The sequence below is a fragment of the Emys orbicularis genome, chromosome 3 (assembly GCF_028017835.1).
Source record: "Emys orbicularis isolate rEmyOrb1 chromosome 3, rEmyOrb1.hap1, whole genome shotgun sequence".
NCBI lineage: Eukaryota > Metazoa > Chordata > Testudines > Emydidae > Emys > Emys orbicularis.
Genome location: NC_088685.1, coordinates 185148479 through 185163469, shown reverse-complemented (window position 1 = coordinate 185163469; position 14991 = coordinate 185148479).

The window sequence follows — 14991 nt, the reverse complement described above, 5'->3', positions numbered from 1 at the left end:
TAGTGTCTATATTTTGAAAAAGCTACCATGAAATACAACAAAATATCAAGAACTGTAATAAAAATGAGACTATAAAAACCAAACAGATGCACCTGTAAAGAAAACAAAGACGAATGAAGGAAGAACTGAGTTAATACTCTGTTGTGACATATTTCTCCCTCCTACTTATTTCCCCTGAAATTTTAACAACAGTTAACAGGTGTACAAATTAAGTAGGAGATCAAACATAATAATAACCCTTGAGCATATAAACAATGCAAGGGGGTTGTGTTTCATTTTGTTTCTTCGAGATCTGAAAACTTTGCTTTGTTCCCTAAATATATTTAATAAACAGTAGCAAATAGAATGCACTATCTAGAAAAACAACGAGGTTAAAAATCAATAGCACCATCAGTCACTACTTCTCAAGCCAAATGTGTTCTTCAATAATATTCAAAGGGGTTCTTGTGAAGAATGGTGTTTTAACCTTGGAAATGCTATCTGTTGAATACTAAAATAGGTTAGACCCCTTGAGGATAATACTTTCAAAGATCTCTAGGATCTTGCTGGTAACAAAACTATTTACTCTTCTGAAGCTTCAATTCTGAAACAGTGATAGTGACAGAATCTGGCAACACAAGCCAAGAATGCCAAGGAATTACATGTTAAAAAAGGTAACTAGCCACCCAGATTTAAAAATAATGTGATTTAAAATACTTACATACAGGCATTTTCTTGAGTTATCAAAGAGAAAAGAACATAACCCATAACCATTGCAAACTAAATGGTTATGGCTTTACCTCTGAGGTGGGCGGTGGCAAACAGAAAGGGTAGGAGATTAAAATAGACTTTTACATTAACACACCTAAATAAAACAATTGGGGATGGGGAAAAGTGGGATGTAAATTATAGATCAGTTCACCAGAAACCCAGTATTTGCATGAAGCATATCCAGAGGGATGGTATACATACAATACATAGAAGAACATGTCCTAGAGAAGGAAGATACTGAAGAAAAAATAATCCCAGAAGTGCCTTAACTCTGACCATTTTGGCCCCTAATCATGTTTATAAAGTAAAGCTTTTGAAGTGGTTGTACAGAGCAGATTAATAGAATTTAAGACCAGAAGGGATCATCATAATCATCTTGTCTGACCTTCTGCATGACACAAGCATAGAATTTCACCCACACCCAATTGAGGATCAGACTGCCTTGGTACTGCAAGAAAAGACCATCTTTCCAGAATATTGGTGGATGGTTGGCTATTAAGGGCAGAGACTTGCTACAGACATTGACTTTCCTCAACACATGGCAGGTTTTTCAATATTTATACCTGTTAGAAAGATAAAGATGTGTATGTCTACCTAACAGGAGGAAGTCTATAACACATCAAGCACTAGTAGCACTGCTAAAAGCTCTGGGGAGAGTATCTGTGAGTGTCTATTTTGTTGAGTTATCCTCTTTTCAATTAACCTTTATTCTGATCTTTGGAGAACTCCTTACAAAATAATTATATGATTTAGAAGCAGAAGGACATTGGCAAATGAGGCTTTAAGCATATGCAATTGCCAGTCCAAGGTGCAGGGTTAATCATGGATCCCACCTGCATTGACCACCAGAGCTCATTTTCTATGTTGTGCTAGAGCTATCTAGTTATTCTAGGAGCTCAGGGCAAAGATATCAGACTGGAGTATCTGTCTGGCAGTGGGCTTTTATTCATCAAAGGCAGGGGAACCAAGAGAGCCTCTAGCAAAATAAAAGTCTACAAGGTAGTAAGAAAGAAGGATTAAAGCATACTCATTGTTAGTATAATTCTATTAAAGTCACTGAGTTACACCAAGGATGAATTTAGACCATTGCCTCTTTGGGGAAGGGGATCTAGTTTACAAGACCTTATGGGCAGGAAAAAGGCCAGGTGGTGGGAAGTTTTTCACATACATTGAATTTGTATATGGCCCATAAAGCTGAAATTTATAAGAATTAAGTTAGTTAGATGGGAAAGATGATGTTTGAGCCAAATTGATTGTTTCCTGAAAGGGTTAATCCATTTTATAGAATCATAGAAATGCAGGGATAGCAGGGACCTCAAGAAGTCATCAAGTCTTGAGGCAGGACCAAGTAAACCTAGACCACCTCTGACAGGTGTTTGTCCAGCCTGGTCTTAAAAATCTCCAATGATGGGGATTTCACAACTTCCCTTGGAATCCAACTCCAGGACTTAACTTTCAGCTAGGGAAAACTTTCAAATAGCTAACCATGCTGCAGATTAAACACAATACTTTTTGTCCTACCTTTAGTGGACATGAAGAACAATTGATTATAACAGCTCTTAACATATTTGATGACTGCTATCATCAGGTGCCTGCTCAGTCTTCTTTTCTTAAAACTAAACAGGCCCAATTTTTTTTAACCTTTCCTCATAGTATCAGAGGGGTAGCCATGTTAGTCTGTATCCACAAAAACAACTAAGAGTCCAGTGGTACCTTAAAGACTAACATTTATTTGGACATAAGCTTTCATGGGTAACCCCCCCCGCATCTTCAGATCTGAAGAAGTGGGGGGGGTTTACCCATGAAAGCTTATGCCCAAATAAATCTGTTAGTCTTTAAGGTGCCACCAGACTCCTCATTATTCTCGTAGGTCAGGTTTTCTAGATCTTTAACCATTTTTGTTGTTCTCTTCCAGACACTCTTCAATTTGTCCATATCTTTACTGAAGTGTGGTGCCCAGAATTGGACAGAGTAGTCCAGCTGAGGCCTCACCAGTGCAGAGTAAAGCGGACAAATTACCTCCAGGGTCTTACATACAACACTCTTGTTAATACACCCCAGAATGTCAGCCTTTTTGCAACTGAATCACATTCCATCTTCAGTGACTCCTGTCTCATACATGATCTAATACCTTCTAGTTGGAGTGGGATCTCCTGATTTATAGTTAGCACTTGCATCTCATTTGGGTTTAAACATCTGTTTTCACCTTTCTGACTGAGAAGGGCCTTATTTCTGGAATGAGTGATTAAAATGACATGTATTTCACTAGTATGAAGATCTTTTTTTTGTTAATGTCTGCTTTGTGTGACTCAGACTCATAGACTTTAAGGTCCAAAGGGACCATCATGATCATCTAGTCCACTGGTTCTCAACCTTTCCAGACTACTGTACCCCTTTCAGGAGTCTGATTTGCCTTGCGTACCCCAAGTTTCAGCGCACTTAAAATCTACTTGCTTACAAAATCTGACATAAACGTGCAAAAGTGAAAAATTGCTTACATTCTCATTTTTACCATATAATTATAAAATAAATTGATTGGAGTATAAATATTGCACTTACATTTAGCATATAGTATATAGAGCAGGATAAACAAGACATTGTCTGTATGAAATTTTAGTTTGTACTGATTTTGCTACTGCTTTTTATGTAGCCTGTTGTAAAACTAAGCAAATATCTAAATGAGTTGATGTACCCCCTGAAGACCTCTGCATACCCCTAGGGTTACATGTACCCCTGGTTGAGAACCACTGCTCTAGTCTGACCTCCTGTACATTGCAGGCCATAGAACCTCATCCGCTCCTGAAACAGACCTCTAACCTTCAAACCATGGTTTAAAGACTTCAAGTTACAGAGAATTCACCATTTACACTAGTTTAAACCTGCAAGTGACCCATACCCCATGCTGCAGAGGAAGGCAAACAAAAAACAAAAAACACCCAGGCCTCTGCCAATTTGATCCAGGGAAAAATTCTTTCCTGACCCCAAATATGGCACTAAGTTCGATCCTGAGCATGTGGGCAAGACCCATCAGATACATACCTAGGAAAGAATTATCTGTAGTAACTCAGTCCTCCCCATCTAGTGTCCCATCACCAGCAGTTGGGGATTTTTTCACTTTGCACTATTAAATTTCATCCCATTTCTATTACTTCTGTTTACAAGATCATCCAGATCATCTCGTACTCCTGGGGAAAGGCTGCACAAAAAATTAAAAATTCTGCGCACGATATTTAAAAATTCTGATTTTTTTTGTCAAAATAATGCAATATAATCCATCTAGTTTCAATTATTTGGGTAATTTATTTAAACTACAATACAATGGATGGACAATGAGAGTGGGGAGCATTGGAGGAAATCACCGAATCCCCTCAGTCTAATAGTAATGTAGCTAGTATTGACCCTTTACTTCTAATTATTAGTCAACAAATATATGCAGCCATATGCTCAGTGTTCAGGCAACTGAAAAACAAGTGAAGGCTGGGGACTCAAGCTCACAATTTATATTCGCTACTGACCATCTCCAAAAATGTCAGTAGCAAACAGTTCATGGAGCACATTTTAATAGGAAATGTTTTCACTCCAAAATTTTTAACCAATTTTTAAAGCACCATAAGAATTTATAAGGCCATACTGTCCTTTACAATAAGGCACCTTTACACCACTTTGGCAATGTAAAGGACCCTTCAAATTTTTACATCTGTTTTATACTTCTGGGGGAATTCACTAAGAACAATGGGAACAATTCACTAAGCAGGCAGGCTGCTACATTCTCCTCTGCCTGAGGGAACAGAGCCGGCCCCATGCCTACCTCTTCAGAAATACCCCAGAGTCCTGCCCCTCCACACCAAGCGTGCTGCAATAGCGAGCGATAGGGGCAGAGTGTGTGTCTCTCTCTCACACACACATGACTACCCAGACAATGATTTATGTCTCTACCGGCTGCTCTGGGTGCCCAAACCGACCTGTCTGCACTGCCAGGGTGTGGGTGCATGACCGCCCTTGCGGCTTCCCTTTGCTTCCCCATCAGAAGTCATTTTTCTGCGGGTAAGCAAAGAAAACTGCGGAAGCCATGAATTCTGCACACGCACAGTGACACAGAATTCCCCCAGGAGTAATCTTGTATGATATTCCGGTCCTCCTCTCTTGGCTATACCTACCAACTTTGTGCCCTCCACAAATTTTATTAGCACAGTTTCACTTTTTGTGCCAACATTAATAAAAATGTTAAATAAGATTGGTCCCAAGACCAATCCCTGAGGATTTCCACTAGTAACCTCCCTCCAGTCTGACAGTTCAACTTTCAGTATGGCCTGTTGTAGTCACCCCTTTAACCAATTCTTTATCCATCTTCTAATTGTAATGTTAATTCCCATCTTCTTCAATTTAACTAATAATTTCTTATGTGGAAATATATCACATGCTCACTGAAATGCAGGTAGATTAGAGCTACTGTATTTCCTTTGTCTAAAAAAAAAATCAGTTATCTTCTCAAAGAAGGAGATCAGTTTTGTCTGGCACGATCTACCTTTTTAAAACCATGTTGTATTTTATCCCAATTACCGTTCACCTCTGTGTCCTTATCTATTTCTCTTTCAAAATTTGTTCCAGGACCTTGCATACAATTGAGGTCAAACTAACAGACCTGTAGTTTCCTGGATCACATTTTTCCCTTTCTTAAAAATAGGAACTATATTAGCAATTCTCCAATCATAGGGTACGATCCCAGAGTTTACAGATTCAGTAAAAATTCTTGCTATTGAGCTTGCAATTTCATGCGCCAGTTCCTTTATTATTCAGGGATGGAGATTATTCGGGCCCCCGTTTAGCTGTTTGAGTTTGACTTCCATCTCAGATGTGGTAATTTCTGAGCTACATTAGCTACTCTGCCACTACCCTGAAGCCCTTCATTAGCCTCATTAAAAACTGAGGCAAAGTATTTGTTTCACTTCCTGCACCAGTACTTCTAATTCATCCATTTTGTTACCCAGGCTCCTTGCATTTGTGTACAAACGTCTTAACTATTGCTGCTTGGTTTCACCCACATTCCTTGCCCAATTGGGTACACTCATTCTACTGCCAGTATTGGCTATCTGACTGGTATCAGCACTATCCTTCCTCTTAATGTCCATTCTCCAACCCACTGCTGTTCCTTTCTCTATTGCTGTATCCATTCTTACTTGAGTTTTCTCCCTCTCAGTGTTTAAAATCAGGCATGGAGGTTACATGAGAATCTCCCAATGGTCTCCCCTGGGTTTCTAGTTTAAAGTTCTTCTAATGAGTTGTGTCAACCTCCATCCCAGAAGTCTATTTCCCTCCCTACTCAGGTGGAGTCCATCCCATGAGAACTGTTCTCTGTCCATGAATGCCTCCCAGTGGTCAAACATCCCAAAGCCCTCCTTAAAACACTACTTTTTGAGCCATCACTGATCATCATAATCTTGTCTCACCTTTATTCTCCTCCTCCACGGGCAGGTAGAATCCCACTAAAGATCACCTGAGCCTCCATTTCCTTAAGTGTATTCCCCAGCCTGGTATAGTCTCCCTTGCTATGTTCCAATGAGAATCTAGCTGTGTCATTTGTTCTCATGTGAAGGACAATTAGTGGATTCTTTCTTGTTCCCATTAGGATCCTCTTCAGCCTCAGGTCCACATCCTGTATCTTAGCTCCTGGCAGACAGCACACACACCCTTCTGTTCTCCAGATCAGCTATGGTGACAAACCTGTCACTTAGTAGGGAGTCCCCAGGCATTAGACCTGCCTTTTCCTAGCTATGGTGTGATTCTCTGGCCTTCATCCTGTTCTTTCTGGATGCGAGTCCTCTTGTCTTTTATTCTTCCTTACAATCTTCTGCAAGTTATCCTGTATCCTTCTAGGTCTCTGAACTCTGGGTATCTCCATTGGATCTTTACCTCTTCTTCTAGAACTAGCCACTTTTCTCTTCTTCCTTGCCCTCTCTCCTTAGGTTACTGCCTGTTGTGCCCCTTCTTCATTATCCAACTCAGCAAACATGTTCCTGAGCTCCATTTCTCCTTCAGTAGCTGGCCTTTCCCTCTGCCTGGTTCTTGTAGTCACATTCTTTCACTGGCCACTTTCCTCACCCAGCAGTCTCACCTCAGAGTTCTTCAGACCAGCTTGCACCTGCAAGTCTTGGTTTTTGCCTTCAGCCTCCTCTTGCCTTTTCTCTATCATCTGCTTGAATCCCCTTCTAAACTGAACCGTAGTTTCCACCTGCATCTCCAAAGCTTGGCTCTTCTTTTCCATCAGCTCTATCAAGCGGCAGATCACACAAACAAAGCTCTTTTCAGGTACCCACTCTAGGATCATATACATCCCGCAGCTTCCACATCTGGCCATCTTCATTGTCTCTTCCTTGGCTTTGGTCACTATCACTGCTGCCTCTGTACTTGTCATAGTCTTCTCGCCTAAATTCCTGCCAAGGGGGAAATACAAAACAAAAAATCCCACCAAAGACCCAAACAAACATCAAAACAATCCAAAACCACAACACACCCCAACCCCCAAACTCCCCTTACGAACTCCCACTCAAGCTCCCCTGTTTACAGCTCTGTTTGTTGCTCCTGTGCTGCTGGCTGACTGACTGCTTTTATAGGCCCCTAATCAGGGAAGCCCCACTCCCTAATCAGGGTTCTGTTTCTCTCACAGCACACTGCCCCCACCAACAATCACTGACTTGGAATTACTCCCATAAGTACCTCAGTGTGAGTTTCTGAGTCAGGCCTGTACCTAACAGCAATCACAAAGAACAGGACATCATTTAAAACTGCTTTAAATGTAATTAAACGTAACAATCTAACATAGTTGTGGGCAATCTGCGGCCCGCAGGCTGCACGCGGCCCATCAGGGCAAGCCGCTGGCAGGCTGCCAGACTGTTTGTTTACATTTACATGGCCGCCTGCAGCTCCCAGTGGCAGCGGTTCGCCATTCCTGGCCAATGGGAGCTGTGGGAAGAAGTGGCTAGGCCTGCACCGCTTCCCGCAGTTCCCATTGGTCAGGAACAGTGAACAGCGGCCACTGGGAGCTGCGGGCGGCCGTGCAAATGTAAACAAATGGTCTGTCAGCCCACCAGTGACTTGCCCTGAAGGGCTGTGTGCGGCCTGCGGGCCGTAGGTTGCCCACCACTGCTCTAATAGGTAGCTATCATGTAAAGAGATGTCATTAAACTGGAAGTTAGGAGCTCTAGGCTATGTACCAAGTTCCAGAACTGACTTGTGTCACTTCTGGGGGGGGGGGGGAATCACTTAATATCTGTGCCTCACTTTCCTCACCTGTAAAATGGAGATAACAATTCTTACCTGCCTTTCAAAAGTGCTATTCTGTGGAGAAGGCATAGGAAGGATGATCCAGTGGTTAGGGCACTAGCCTTGGACTTGAGAGATGCAAGGGCAAGGCCTGCTCTGCCACAGACTTTCTGTGTGACCATGGGTAAGTCACTTAGTCTCCCTGTGCCTCAGCTCCCCCTCTGTAAAACTGGGAAGCTAGCACTTCCCCACCTTACATGGGGTGTTGTGAGGGTAAATATTTAATGGTTATGAGGTGCTATAGTGATGGGGCTAAATCCTATCCAGGCAGATGTGCAGGAAGCATACCCAAACAGCTGCAGGATACTTGAGCATTAGGGATCTCCTAAGATAGATAGCTATTGGCAGGCATACCCTTTCAAAATTGTTTCAGGGCAAAGCAGACAAAGTAGCTTTGGTTACAGCCCTGGACTGGGACTCGGGAATTCTGGGTTCATTTCCTGCCTCTGCCACAGACTTCTTGGACAAGTTCCTTATTTTTTTATGTGGCACTGTTCTTCAGCTGTAAAATTGAGATTTGTAGTGATGAAGATCATACATAGAGATCATAAAAGACACTATGTCTATCTAATTTGGGCAGTCTATTTTTGGGGGGGTTAGCAATCTTCCATCAGTCTTCAAAATTCCTGCTTCCCCATGCATTCCAATGGTAAATGCATTCTCTCGGTTGCTATTCTACATTACCTGGGTTCTCCAGGTGGATTAAGCATCAGTATAAGAGCAGCATCCACAGAGAGGCCAGCCACAAAGGCACACCTTTTGCAGAAGTTGCAGAGACTGCAGAATAATGACAGGTATTTCTTAACAGTCTCCTAATGAGATATTTTCTGCAAAACAGAACCCTGCCTCCTTGTTTGTGGATGCTATTTGTACCTGCAAAATCTGTATGTGCAATCAAAGAATTAGGCCTTGTCTACATGTTACAGTTTTGACAACAAAAGTCATCTTTGATCGACAAAACAGTGGAGGTGTACACACTGAAATGCTCCTCTCACCAATGTAACTCCCCTGCTATGACGACATAATAAAACCACCTTGATGAGCAGCATATAGCTTTTTGTGATGCAGTTAGAATGACGCAGCATCAGTGTAGACACCTCAATTGGTTATGGTGCTCTAATTGGCCTCCAGGAGGTGTCCCACAATACCCATCATGAACAGTTTGAACTCTGCTGCCCTGCAGGTACGCAGGCATGACACACACACCATTTAAAAACCCAGGAAGTTTTGAAATTCCTCTTTCTGTTTGCTTGGCAAGCACAGTTCACATAGCATCTTCTCAGTTGACCATGCCAGCTTTACACAGCAGACGTGCTCCCACGTGGAGCACACCGGAGCTGATGGATTTGCTGAATATATGGGGAGAGGAGGCTGTGCAGTTGTAGCTTTGTGCTAGCCATAGGGATTTCAATACCTATGGGCTGATTGCTCGTGGCATGCAGGGGGAGGGGCACGAAAGAGATGCAGCCATGCGGTGCTACCATCAAAGAGCTGAGGCAAGCGTATCAGAAGGCAAGGTAGGCCAACTGTTACTTTGGTGCGGTGCCGAAGACATGCCACTTCTATAAGGAACTGCATGCCATCCTCCTTTAAATGTGCTTTTCACCTTTTAGGTGTTATAGTATAAAGATTTGGGCACAAGAAACATACATGACTCAGCTTGAAATCAGCTGAGTTGATGCAGATGATTGTAATCATGAAATGATGACTATTATCACTTGAAACACATAGACTTCAGATAAAAAAAATTGCATGAATCAGGACAAACTAAAATTGGCACTGGTGCTTGGTGGCTTTGATATATATATGTATTTTTTCATTATGTGAAGACATTTTTATGGTGCTAATGACAACCAATTAAATCTGGTGCAGGCATAACAAATTTGACCTAGCAACGGCTGATGCCTGTTGGGCTGCTATCCTCTAGCAAAACTGCATGCACCCATAAATAGGAGACCTGTCAGCTCAGCTTACACTGATAAGGTCAGACAGATTTTATAGCTTTTTTTTTTTGTCTATGAGTTTTGGATACATTCTGCTCATAATAAGAGCAACTGTTGGAAACAATCACATTAAAAAGTATTTTATCCACAAGACTAATTTATACATTGTGGGCAAGTTATATCAGTCTCCTTAGAATCCTTGTTACAAATCTACATAGTCGGAATGCATGTAATCTGAATGTATACTACCAATAAATGGTGTAACATCAAGTCAATAATTTTAAAAGCTACCTTTGCCGACCAGCTTATTTGCTATTCCTCTGCCTTCTGGGAAGATATTTTATAATCTTCAGCTTTCAAAACAAACAAATAAACATGGATCAGACTTTCTATTTGTATCACATTTACATCTAGAGGCCCCAGTTAGAATCAGTGGCCTATTGTGGTAGTCACTATGCAGATATACATTAAGGGCTGGTCAACATGTGGGAGTCATAGGAGAGTTAGTATGAAATGGCTAGACTGTGAATTTAAAGCACAACAGCTCTTCCATGCTAGCTCCCTGTGTGAACACTCTTTTTCTGCACAAAGAGTGTTGTTCAACACTTTAGCTTACTCCACTTCCAAAGTGGATTAACCTAAACTGCACAAAGCGCTCTTAGGCTACATCTACACTACAGGGGGGGGTCGATTTAAGATACGCAAATTCAGCTACGCGAATAGCGTAGCTGAATTCGACGTATCGCAGCCGACTTACCCCGCTGTGAGGACGGCGGGAAAATCGACCTCCGCGGCTTCCCGTCGACGGCTCTTACTCCCACCTTCGCTGGTGGAGTAAGAGCGTCGATTCGGGGATCGATTGTCGCGTCCTGACGGGACGCGATAAATCGATCCCCGAGAGGTCGATTTCTACCCGCCGATTCCGGCGGGTAGTGTAGACCAGGCCTTAGTGTGGAATAAGTGTTTATATGGGGAGCTAGTACAGAATAGTTATTCCAGGCTTTTTCCCCTATGACAGTCCCTAAGAGACAGACACTGCCATGAAGAGTTTACAGTTTTGTTTAGGGTGGGATTTTCTGAAGCATCTAAAGGAGTTGGATGTCCAGCTCTTGAAGAAAGTGCAAGTAATTGAATTTGGGCTCCTAATTCCCTTGGCACTTTTGGAAATCCTGTACTACATAGCTAGTTACCCCTGAAAATGGGCCAAATTTATCTCTGACATAACTCTTATTAAGTCTTTGTTTACAAAATTAGGCAGATGAGTTTGTCAGTTGTGTCAATAACTATTCAGTTAGTAAACTATGCCACTAAGTAAAAGTAAGGGCTATGAGATGTAAGTTATGTAAGGAGGATTCGCTACCAAAAATATATTTAAAATAATCTTCCTGTATATGTTGTGCACCTCACATATTTCTGATTATATATACAAAAATAATTTTAAAGAAATACAAATTCCATCCATAGTGACAAAATTTCTACAGTACTAAAAATAATCTACTAGCACAGTAAAAGAAAAAGAACCATCCCCAATTAACTCAGCCCTTCAGGAAAAGCCTGAGCACGTAAATCATACAAATTAAGAGCATACATTCAGGAGAGAATTTATAAAAACCAGCGTGGTCACCAGAAAGGAGCTACAAATGGCTTAATTTACATGCAGGTTAAAACCAACCCACTTCAGTATCCAGACACTGTTGGTTGCATAGTGTCTCAGTCCATTGCTCACAGGCTCATGGTCCCATTATCCTAGAAAAGCTCAAATGTTCAGCCACCACTCTGACCTACCTAAACATCAGGCTGGAGGCTGGGATTGCAAGTCATTGCCTTTCTCTGGGTAAAACATCACAACCAGCTTCTTCAAAAGCCCCTCCTAGTAACGTGCACTATAAACACACAGCACCAGGTCCTACTCTCTACAGGTTGTCATATCTTATGAGGACAGAGAATTCATTTATAGTTTTGCTCCCTTTCCCAGCATTCCTTGATATATTCCTACAATGTCCATGATCACTCTGAGAATGGCAACCCCAGAATGCCTTGTTTCTTAGCTGAACCAAAGACAGGGCTATGCTGAGCCAATGACTTGCCTTAAAGGGGTAGCAAATCAGGTCTTAGGGCTCTGTGTACTGAGCACCTCCTTGTCTTTACAACATGAAGTTCTGACAGTTCTTTACCAGGAGACTAGTTTGGGGATAACTCAAACCTCCTCTCCGGGGACAAATGTTCTGAAAACTCTTTTGGTGCATCCTGTATGGACAAGCTGGAAATGAGTTTTAGGGTTTAAGTGGACTGATTAGGACTTGGTTGGTTGGATGCTCTGGATCTGGGTAATGAAAGGAGGACAGGCCATGGATAGCTTGGGATGCTTGTAGATTTCTCCCCATTCACTGCTGCCAAAACAGTTAGGAGTTATCTTACATGTTGTTTTAAGTTACAGTAAGTAATAAATAAAAGTTGTGGTTCACTTGATCAAAATCTTATAATTGTGTCTACCCTCATTTGCCCCTCTCATTCAAGGTTATAGATTACATGGTGTAACCGAAGCTAGAGGAATGATGATGGCATTAATCCTTCCATTGCCAGCCAGAATTGGAGTGATGCTATCCTATGAAACAGTCTTGAAATAGGCCTTTTCCTTGTAATAACTCTAGATGCAGAGTCCTGTAGCAGCTGAAGATGATTTAAGGACTAGAAGCAATACCAGCAAATGAAATATTATACATGAAACTAGGGTGATCAGATGTCCCAATTTTATAGGGACAGTCCCGATATTTGGGACTTTTTCTTATATAGGCACCTATTACCCCCACCCTGTCCCGATTTTTCACATTTGCTATCTGGTCACCCTACATGTAACCCCCAAGGAGATTACCTAGATTCCTGGGGCTCTGTCCGCTGGCATCTCAGGGAGAGGTACACTGTCCCTGGTAGGGAGGGGGAGCCAAGGCAGCCTCAGAGTCTGCCCAGCAACCAATAGGGAGTGAGATGCCCTTCCCAGGGAGCTCAGGAAAGGGGAGAAGCCATTTTTGAGGCAGTCTGGAGCCAGCCAGGGCAAGGGCAGGACTGGCTGTGTGGAGAGCTGGTGAGTCCCAGGCCTGCATGCAGGGTTCCCCCTGAGAATTGGCCTCTATGGACCTGAAAGCAAGATTCCTCAGCCGGGCTTTTCCCTCTCCACTGATAACTCCCAGTTTGTAGAGTTTTGATGGGAAACGTCCCCAGCCAGGCTGAGTTAGCCCTCCAGCTCCCTAGGTGAGACCAGTCACCACATGGTCAGCTCTGCTCTGGCTGCCTGCTGTGAGTGTGTCTGGATGCTGGGGTAGGAGACTACAATTTGGATTTGAGTATAGTTGTGTAATCTGCACCTTGAGCCCTGCACCCCTTTGTGGTGAGGGGAAATCCTGGGACCAGAAGCAGCCTGACTCCTGCCTGAAGAGGATCCTGGCCAGCAGAGATCAGCCCCTCTGCAGTGACCGAGGAGTCCAGAGTCATCTCTGAACCTGAGGATCATTCATGGAGTTTGTGTGTGCACCATCTTTTAGTTAGTCAGGGAAATTGTTTTGGGGACCCCCTACTCCCTGAACTGTGTCCTCAAGCCAGGGAGTAAGGGTTTGGGGATTTTATAACCTGCTGCATATTAAACCTGTTGAGGGACTTACCACCTTCTCCTACTTGTGAGTCCTTTGGGCTGTACTGAACCCAGTCAGCCACACTGTTAAACCACTGCAGAGAAGATATCGTGGTCATAGGTCATCAAGGGCCCCAACAAAGTACACGTACCAACGGGACACTAATCTTACATTTGCTACATCAGGTCCCGTGACTGGGGAAAGTCACGGGTATTATCAGTGTGGGCACCGGTGACCCTAAGAATAGTGTTTTACGCTGTTATGTTATATTTGTCTCCTGTTTAGAATAATTACTGTGTTGAATATTTTGTATGTGTTTGTGTTATTTCTTGGGAGTCTCCAACTATCTGGCAAGTAAGTGGGGGTTACCCTGTGGCTAGAATTTTCCTCACATGCTGCTCTGGTCACCCTGCCAGGAAGGAGCGAAGGGGGTGGAGGCCCAACCAAATAAATTCATAGGGAAAAATAAAGAAGATACACCCTGCTGAGTGGGTGGCGGGATCCACAAGAACCCAGATCTGTCCATCAAAACCTGTAAGCAGATTGGCATTAAAGAAGGTAACCAGGTGGAGAGGGGGCGCTACACATAGAATAGTTCTAAACAAGACTAGAGCATTGAACAGAGCTTGCACATGCTGGTGAGTTAATCTGGTTAGTGGAGGGGGCATACGCTGGGCTACCATCAAAAAGTAGAGAGTGCCAGTCAGGCAGTTGAAATATGGAATAAAGCTTGCATTTGCACTTTCCCAATGGTCTTGCAAGGCTTGTGGGCTGCTCTAACTTATGCCTCCTGCTACTGGCCCCAAGAGGCTGAAATTCCAGCCGCAGATGCCCCTTTTCCTCTAGTCATATTCCCTTTGCTGGTAAAGGTGTTTGCACAGGAGTCTCTTTATCTGCTCTAAGCTATCGAAGGATTCTCTTGCATTGGGGTGATCCTATAGGACTGGATCTGTTGGCTCTGTGGATAGCACCTAGTGGAAGTGCCCATACCCCACTAGTATCCAGCCAGGGATTTTTACTAACAGGGAAAGAAAAAAAAAATCAAAAACTGCAAAAATCTCAAATCTATGAGGATGCTGTGATTAGATGACCCAAACCTTTCAAAACATTGTGAAGGGACTGTGCAAAAATAGTGACATGCATATCAGATTTTATGTTTTTAAAATGTAGCCCTGAGTGTTCAACAACTTATTTCCTGAGGCTAAGTCCACAATTGCTTCTAATCCCTACTTAACAAACTATACAAGGAAGCAGTCCTGTTCTGCCCTAAGAAATATGCATCCTTTCCCCAGTTATTTCTCAATTCTTATGCCTGTCAGCATCAGAGTAACAGAAATCCCCCATGAGCCATG